Source organism: Zalophus californianus, chromosome 3, assembly GCF_009762305.2.
Source record: "Zalophus californianus isolate mZalCal1 chromosome 3, mZalCal1.pri.v2, whole genome shotgun sequence".
Taxonomy (NCBI): Eukaryota; Metazoa; Chordata; class Mammalia; order Carnivora; family Otariidae; genus Zalophus; species Zalophus californianus.
Window position 1 is genome coordinate 15,168,408 of NC_045597.1, and position 8,104 is coordinate 15,176,511.

The following is an 8,104-nucleotide window of genomic DNA, read 5'->3' on the forward strand; positions in this document are numbered from 1 at the left end:
TTTTATTGATTATTCATATTGCAAATATCTTTCCCCAGTTTGTGGTTTGTCTTTTATTTGGCTACTTGAAAAAGACTCTGAATTTTAATGTAGACAAATTTATCAAGCTTTTATTAAATGATTTGTACTTTTGAGACCTTGATTAAGAAATCCCTCTCAGAGATAATAAATATATTACCCTCTACTCCTATTTCAAAGTTTTAGCTTTTACGTTTAAGTTCTTAAATCATCCAGAATTGATTTTTCTGTTTTACGATTTAGGACCTATTTCATTTTTTTTTTAAAGATTTTATTTATTTATTTATTTGAGAGAGCGAGAATGAGAGATGGAGAGAGAGAGCACATGAAAGGGGGGAGGGTCAGAGAGAGAAGCAGATGCCCTCCTGAGCAGGGAACCTGATGCAGGACTCGATCCCGGGACTCCAGGATCATGACCTGAGCCGAAGGCAGTCGCTCAACCAACTGAGCCACCCAGGCGCCCCCTATTTCATTTTTTAATATGGGAACCCAGTTTCTCTGTCCCTACTAAATAGTCCCATGTTTCCCTCTTGGTTTGTAGTCATATCAGATATCAATATTTGCCTGGTCTGTTTATGGGTTCTCTAATTTGTTCCATCTGTCTCTTACCTGTTCCTGCACCCACGCAATACTCTCTTAATTACTCTAATTCTATAAATGTTTCTTTTTTTTTTAAAGATTTTATTTATTTATTTGAGAGAGAGAGAATGAGAGACAGAGAGCACGAGAGGGAAGAGGGTCAGAGGGAGAAGCAGACCCCCTGCTGAGCAGGGAGCCCGAGGCGGGACTCGATCCCGGGACTCCAGGATCATGACCTGAGCCGAAGGCAGTCGCTTAACCAACTGAGCCACCCAGGCGCCCCTCTATAAATGTTTCTTGAGATCTTGTTGATGTTTCTTATTTTGCTCTTCTTTTTCAAGAGTGAGACTTTTTTTTTTTTGGCTCTTTGCTGTTCCTTTCATATTTTAGAATAAGCTTTTCAAATTATACATATACATACTGGGATGTTTGTTGGAGGAAAGTAAATAACTTTATAGAGTTAAGTCTTCCTCCCAGTATCATATGTCTCTTCATTTAACCCATTTTTAATGTCTTTCAGTAAAGTTATATACTTTAAGTCTTGTTACATTTTTTTGCTAGATTTTTTTTTTTTTAAGATTTTATTTTTAAGGGGCGCCTGGGTGGCTCAGTCGTTAAGCGTCTGCCTTTGGCTCAGGTCATGATCCCAGAGTCCTGGAATTGAGCCCCACATCTGGCTCCCTGCTCAGCAGGAAGCCTGCTTCTCCCTCTCCCACTCCCCCTGCTTGTGTTCCCTCTCTCGCTGTGTCTCTCTCTGCCAAATAAATAAATAAATTCTTTAAAAAAAAAAAGATTTTAAGTAATCGCTACACCCACTGTGGGGCTCAAACCTACAACCCTGAGATCAAGAGCCACGTGTTCCACCAACTGAGCTGGCCGGGTGCCCCATGTGAGATTTATTCTTTTTTTTTTTAAAGATTTTATTTATTTATTTGACAGAGACACAGCGAGACGGGGAACACAAGCAAGGGGAGAGGGAGAGGGAGAAGCAGGCCTCCCACAGAGCAGGGAGCCCAATGCGGGGCTCGATCCCAGGACCCTGGGATCATGACCTGAGCCGAAGGCAGACGCTTAACGACTGAGCCACTCAGGCGCCCCCATGTGAGATTGATTCTTAAACTTAGAACTCATTCTAACACCTATTATATCTAACATGATTTTTTTTTAAGATTTTATTTTATTTATTTGACAGAGAGAGACACAGCGAGAGAAGGAACACAAGCAGGGGGAGTGGGAGAGAGAGAAGCAGGCTTCCAGCTAAAGAGGGAGCCCGATGCGGGGCTCGATCCCAGGACCCTGGGATCGTGACCTGAGCCGAAGGCAGATGCTTAACGACTGAGCCGCCCAGGTGCCCCTCATATACTGTATTCTTACAATAAAGTAAGCTACAGAAAAGAGTGTTATTCGTAAAATCATGAGGAAGAGAAAATACATTTACAATACTGCACTGTATTTACAAAAAACAAAAAAGATCCACATGTAAGTGGACCTGCTCAGTTCAAACCCTTGTTCAAATGTCAACTGTACATATCGTTTTTCTTCTTTCTTGCATTTTTTTGAGTTTTTTCCACACTTCAATTTTTCCACTCTATTAAATTGGAAGTTACACATTATTTGTACTGTGAAATTTTAGTGCATACATAACTTAATAAATAAAATCAATCATTGTCTTTACTCTCCTGAATAATGTAAGGACCTTAAGATATTTCAACATTAATAACTCCTCTTCTGGTCTATGTTATTACTTTATTTCTATGTTGTTTGATTTTTAGTTGCATAAATTAGAGTTTTATCCCTACAGATGTTAGCCCCACACTTTTATTATTACTGTGTACTGTCATTTTTCTTTTTTTGCTTGCTAATCCATTTTGCTTCTCAAAACTTCCTTGTGAGTTTACTGTTTTTCTCCTTCCTAAGGTCTATCCTTGGGAGGTTTCCTTAGCGAGGGGCTGTTGGTAGTTACCTTAGTTTTTTGTCAGATAATATATTTCTTCTGTGCTTGATTTTGGTAGATAATTTTTCTGGGTATACGGTTATAGGTTGACAATTATTTTGATTCAGAACTTTGAAGATATAATGCCATTTTCATCTGGCTTCCATTTTTGCTGTAGAGAAATCAAGAATTGGATTGGTCATTTCTTTATAGATTAATTCATGTTTTCTCTTTGGCTGATTTTAAGATTCTCTTTGGTTTTGGTAGTTTCGCTTTGACTTTTTTTTTTAAGATTTTATTTATTTTTTGAGAGAGAGAATGAGAGAGAGCACATGAGAGGGGGAAGGGTCAGAGGGAGAAGCAGGCTCCTTGCTGAGCAGGGAGCCCAATGCGGGACTCGATCCCAGAACTCTAGGATCATGACCTGAGCCAAAGGCAGTCGCTTAATTAACTGAGCCACCCAAGCACCCTCACTTTGACTTTCTAAGTATGAATTTTTTGGTAATCTCCTGTGGGATTTACTGAACTTCTTAAATCTAATGATTGATATCTTTCATCAATTCTGGAAAACTCTTGGTCCCTTCCTTCTGCAGATGTTACTTCTGCCACTATTCTTTATCTCCTGTGACTCTGATAAGATTTTTTTTGTTTGTCCTATTTCTTAATTTCTCTTTGATATTTTTAACTACTTTATTTCTCCATGCTGCATGTAATTTGCTGTTAACCCATCCAGAGGTTCTAATTTCTAGTACTATCCCCCCAAAAAAATCTAGAGTTTCTTTGTTATCCTTTTTTGTATCTTCCTGTTTCTTTTTTCTAATCTCATTCTTTAGTCATAATTCAAATGCCCTATTTTGTTTTTTAAGTATTAAAGATACTTAATTTATATGCTATATCTCATTATTCTCATATCTATAGTTTTTGCAGGTTGATCTTTTTTTCTACTGAGCCTGTCATTCACGGTGGTCAAAACACATGCTTTGTAATTTGTGATTGTAAGCTCATGCTCCTGGCAACTTTTTCATGGAAATGTTTTGAGAACTGAGTTGGATATTTGTTCCCCCAGATAGAATTTATATTTGCTTCTGCCTGTTGTTTAGGTGAGCTAGCAACCCAGGACTACTTTTAAGATTTTATGTATTTATTTGAGAGAGAGAGAGAGAGAGCACATGAGTGGGGGGAGGAGCAGAGGGAGAGGGAGAAGCAGGCTCCCCACTGAGCAGGGAGTCCAACTTGGGGCTCCAACCCAGGACTCCAGGATCATGACCTGAGCCAAAGGCAGACACTTAACCAACTGAGCCACCCAGGCGCCCCAACCCAGGACTACTTTTTTTTTTTTTTAAGATTTTATTTATTTGATAGACGGGGTGGGGAGCACAAACAGGGGGAGTGGCAGGCAGAGGCAGAGGGAGAGGGAGAAGCAGGCTCCTCGCTGAGCAGGGAGCCCGATGTGGGGCTCGATCCCAGGACCCTGGGATCATAACCTGAGCCAAAGGCAGATGCTTAACCCATGAGCCACCCATGGCCCCAGGACTACTTTAAATTATCATCTTTTACTAGCCATCCAATTAGTGTGAACTCTAGTCCTACACCCAAGTGAAAGTCGGCTTGTGGTTAGGAATTCTCAGGTAACTTCTGTTTGTCCCTATACTCAGATCCAAGGTGGAGAAAGGATGTTCCCTTACCATGACCCAGGAGGGCAGTGATGGAGATGGTGATGGGGGTGGTGAAACAGTGCTTTTTAATTTTGCCCTCTGCAGTTATTACTTTGGGGTGGGAACAACTTTATGCAGAGTTCTCTGATCCAGACTACAGTGTTGCATAGCACTAGGATCCCCAGTTATGGCCAATTGAGAATTAAAATCTCAGTGACCGGGGTGCCTGGGTGGCTCAGTGGGTTAGGCAGCTGCCTTCGGCTCCGGTCATGGTCCCGAGGTCCTGGGATCGAGCCCCGTGTCGGGCTCCCCGCTCAGTGGAGAGCCTGCTTCTCCCTCTCCCTGTCTCTCTGCCTACTTGTGCTCTCTCTCTCTGTCAAATAAATAAATAAATAAAATCTTAAAAAAAAAAAAATCTCAGTGACCAGGGATCCTTCAGAGTAGCCACAGGCCTCAAAGCTGGCTTGCCTTTCTGTATTTGTGCTTTCTTTCCATTTTTTTGGCCTCTAAAGATTTCCTTTGTTTTCTTACCAGCTCAGGTATGCATTTAAAAATATTTCTCAAGTATTTTTTCTAGCAACTGTGGGTGTTTTGTTTTCAGGTTATATATCTTTTTTTTTTTTTTAAGATTTTATTTATTTACTCGGCAGAGAGACAGAGACAGCGAGAGAGGGAACACAGCAGGGGGAGTGCGAGAGGGAGAAACAGGCCTCCCGCCGAGCAGGGAGCCCCATGCGGGGCTCGATGCGGGGCTCGATCCCAGGACCCTGAGATCATGACCCGAGCTGAAGGCAGTTGCTTAACGAACTGAGCCACCCAGGCACCCCAAGAAGGTTATATAGGATATCTAATCCACCCTATGCCAGAAATAAAAGTCACCAAATGTTATAAAAGAAACACTTGTTTAAATATGTCTCCAAAAATCAAATAAACTGGGGCATCCGGCTGGCTCAGTCGGTAGAGCATGTGACTCTTGATCTCAGGGTCATGAGTTTGAGCCCCAGATTGGGCATAAACATTACTTCAAAAAAATATCAATTACCCTATCAAGAAATAACAATAAATGAATCCATCCCAAATGAGGGGAATCCTGGAACTTCAGACTTGTGCAAATTTTGCTGTGCTACCTAATCTCAATTCATATTTAGCTTCTTTTGGAAATTAGTTGCATGTGTTTAGTGGAAAGAGCTCTCTTGAAAAAAATAAGATTGATAAACTTCTTTTTGAGTACATTATATTTTTCTTCATCACACTGTGAGTTAAATTCCCAGAAAAGACATGCCTAATTCTACATTTAAGATGAAAATCTAGCAATTAAAAATGAAAAACCACCCAAACATCCCACCCCAACACCTATTTTCTTATATCACTAAATAAGATTCCAGCTAGAGGGGCTCCTGGGTGGCTCAGTTGGAACTGAGTGAGTTATACCACCTGAATGAGATATACCACCCGAATGAGTCTGCAAGTGTTTTGGGCATAGGACTGCTTTTTTAGCTTACCTTCCCCTGGGGAGAAAGGAAGAAATTATTTGTCTGGAAAAATTCAACCAAATTTTGTTCACTGCCCCATTGTTAAAATTACTAAGAGACACTAAATTTTAAACGTTCTTTGATCATTTTTTAAAGCTTCCTGGAATTCAGAGGGTAATTGCAGGGGGAGTGGAGAGTCCATTGTAATTAATCTTAGAAAAATAAAAGGGGAAGCATTAAGTCTGCAAAGTCAGAAGCATTAGAAATAGCCAGTTTACATCACAGACACCTGGAGGGCTGTCAGTTAGATGTTGTGGACCCAGCTGTGATTGAAAGGTAGTGAGAGGGTGGAATCCGTGATCTCTTCCAGGCTAATACATTTTATGATATCACAAATACCTCCTTCCTAAGTTGGTTTGAGGATTATGACATAATACGTGTAGAGCACAGAGAAAGTGCTAAATAGACATCGCTACTGTTATTATGATTATTCCTAGAAAAATGAGGATATGGAGATTAGAGTGATCAACCAACCCTTTTGGTTTGCCCAGACCGTCTACGTTTTAGCACTGAATGCCCTGGGTCCCGAGAATCCCCTCAGCCCCCGAGAACCAAATGGTTCCTGGTTTTCAGCTTTTATTGGGATGGGGGAGGGTGAAAGAAACGGAACGAATTCCTATTTTTCACAAACAATAATCTCCTGTCACAGGCCCAGCAAATTTCCTGTTTCTACCCTACTTCCCCTCACACTGCCACCCGCCTGCAAAAAGAAGTTAATTCTTGCCGAGGAGACTGGTCGGCACCTGGAGCTCAAGGGGGCTGGCGGAAGCGAGACCCGGACCGGTGGTCCCCGCACCACGCAGCAGTCACCAGCAGAGGGCAGGCGCCCGCGTTCCCTCCGCGGTCCCTCCGCCCAAACGCCCCGGGTTTCTGCCTCCTAGGAAGTGTTGGGACTTTGCTCTTCCGAGCTAAGATGTATGCGTTCTTTCTCTCCTTCCTTCCTTCTTCCTCTTCTCTGTCTCTCCTTCCTTCATCGTGTGTGTGTGTGTGTGTGTGTGTGTGTGTGTTGTCTAGCTTTCATTTCTGATGTTAGGTGCAGAAGGTTGGGCTAGTCCTACACCACCTTCACGAGGCAACATCCCCTCTGCCCTGTATGACGCTGCTGTCTTGCTAATTTGTTCTTTTTCTCTATGTGTCCCTACATCCCTGCCAACACTTAGCATTATGCAACGTCCACATTTTTGTCAGATGAGTGGGTATAAAGTGATACCACTGCTTTAATTCACATTCATTTGGAAACTTGAATTTGAGCATCTCTTGCCTGCTTTTAACTTTTTGTTGTTTTGTTTTGCTTTTCCTCTTCTGACTTTGCCCATTTTTCCTTTAGCGTTCCTCTTGATTTGCAGACATTCCTTGTATACTCTCAAGAGTGGCCCCTTCAGCAGCGCCTGGGTGGCTCAGTCCTTAAGTGTCCTAGCCTTCTGCTAGGCTCATGATCCCAGGGTCCCGGGGATCGAGCCCCGTGTCAAGCTCCCTGCTCAGCGGGAAGCCTGCTTCTCCCTCTCCCACTCCCCCTGCTTGTGTTCCCTCTCTCGCTGTCTCTCTCTCTGTCAAAAAAAGAAAGAGAAAAGAAAAGAGTGGCCCCTTCAAACCATAAGAGACTCTTAATCTCAGGAAACAAACTGAGGGTCCCTGGAGTGGTGGGGGGTGGGAGGGATGGGGTGAGTGGGGGATGGACACTGGGGAGGGTGTGTGCTAGGGTGAGCTCTGTGAATTGTGTAAGACTGATGAATCACAGACCGTATCGCTGAAACAGATAATACACTATGTTAATAGTAAAAAATAAAAAAAAAGCGCCCCTTACCAATTTTAGACATTTCCTATCTCTTCTCCCAACCTGGCATCCATTCACTTGTCTGTGGTGTCCTTCGTGAGACCGACAGCCTCACAGTTTCAATGTGATCACATTCCTCTGTGTTCTGTGCTTTCCGAGTTCTGCTTAAGGAGTCCCGCATTGCCCTAGGAGAGCAGGATGTTTTCCTGTGTCTTCTTTTACAGTCCATAATCTCTGGTTCACAATTCTGAAATCCAATAATCCAGACTTTCACCATATCCATCAGCTAGAAACAGCTCACTCACATGGGTAATTTGAGGAGACGTTGATAAGGGACTTTATCGAAAGTGCGGAATAGGGGTTCTCAACCTCAGCACTATTGACATTTTAGGCCAGATAATTCTATATTGTGAGGACCTGTCCTGTGCACTGTAGGCCGTTTATCGGCAGCCCTGCTCTCCGCCACATGCCCTCCTCCACAACAGTCATAACAACCCAAATTGTCCCCGGACATCACCACATTGTTCCCAGACAGAACCCTTGGTGTAGAGAGTCCAAGCGGGATGGTACAGTGCCATGGGCTAGTACCAGCCTGAGGGCCATCACCCCAAAG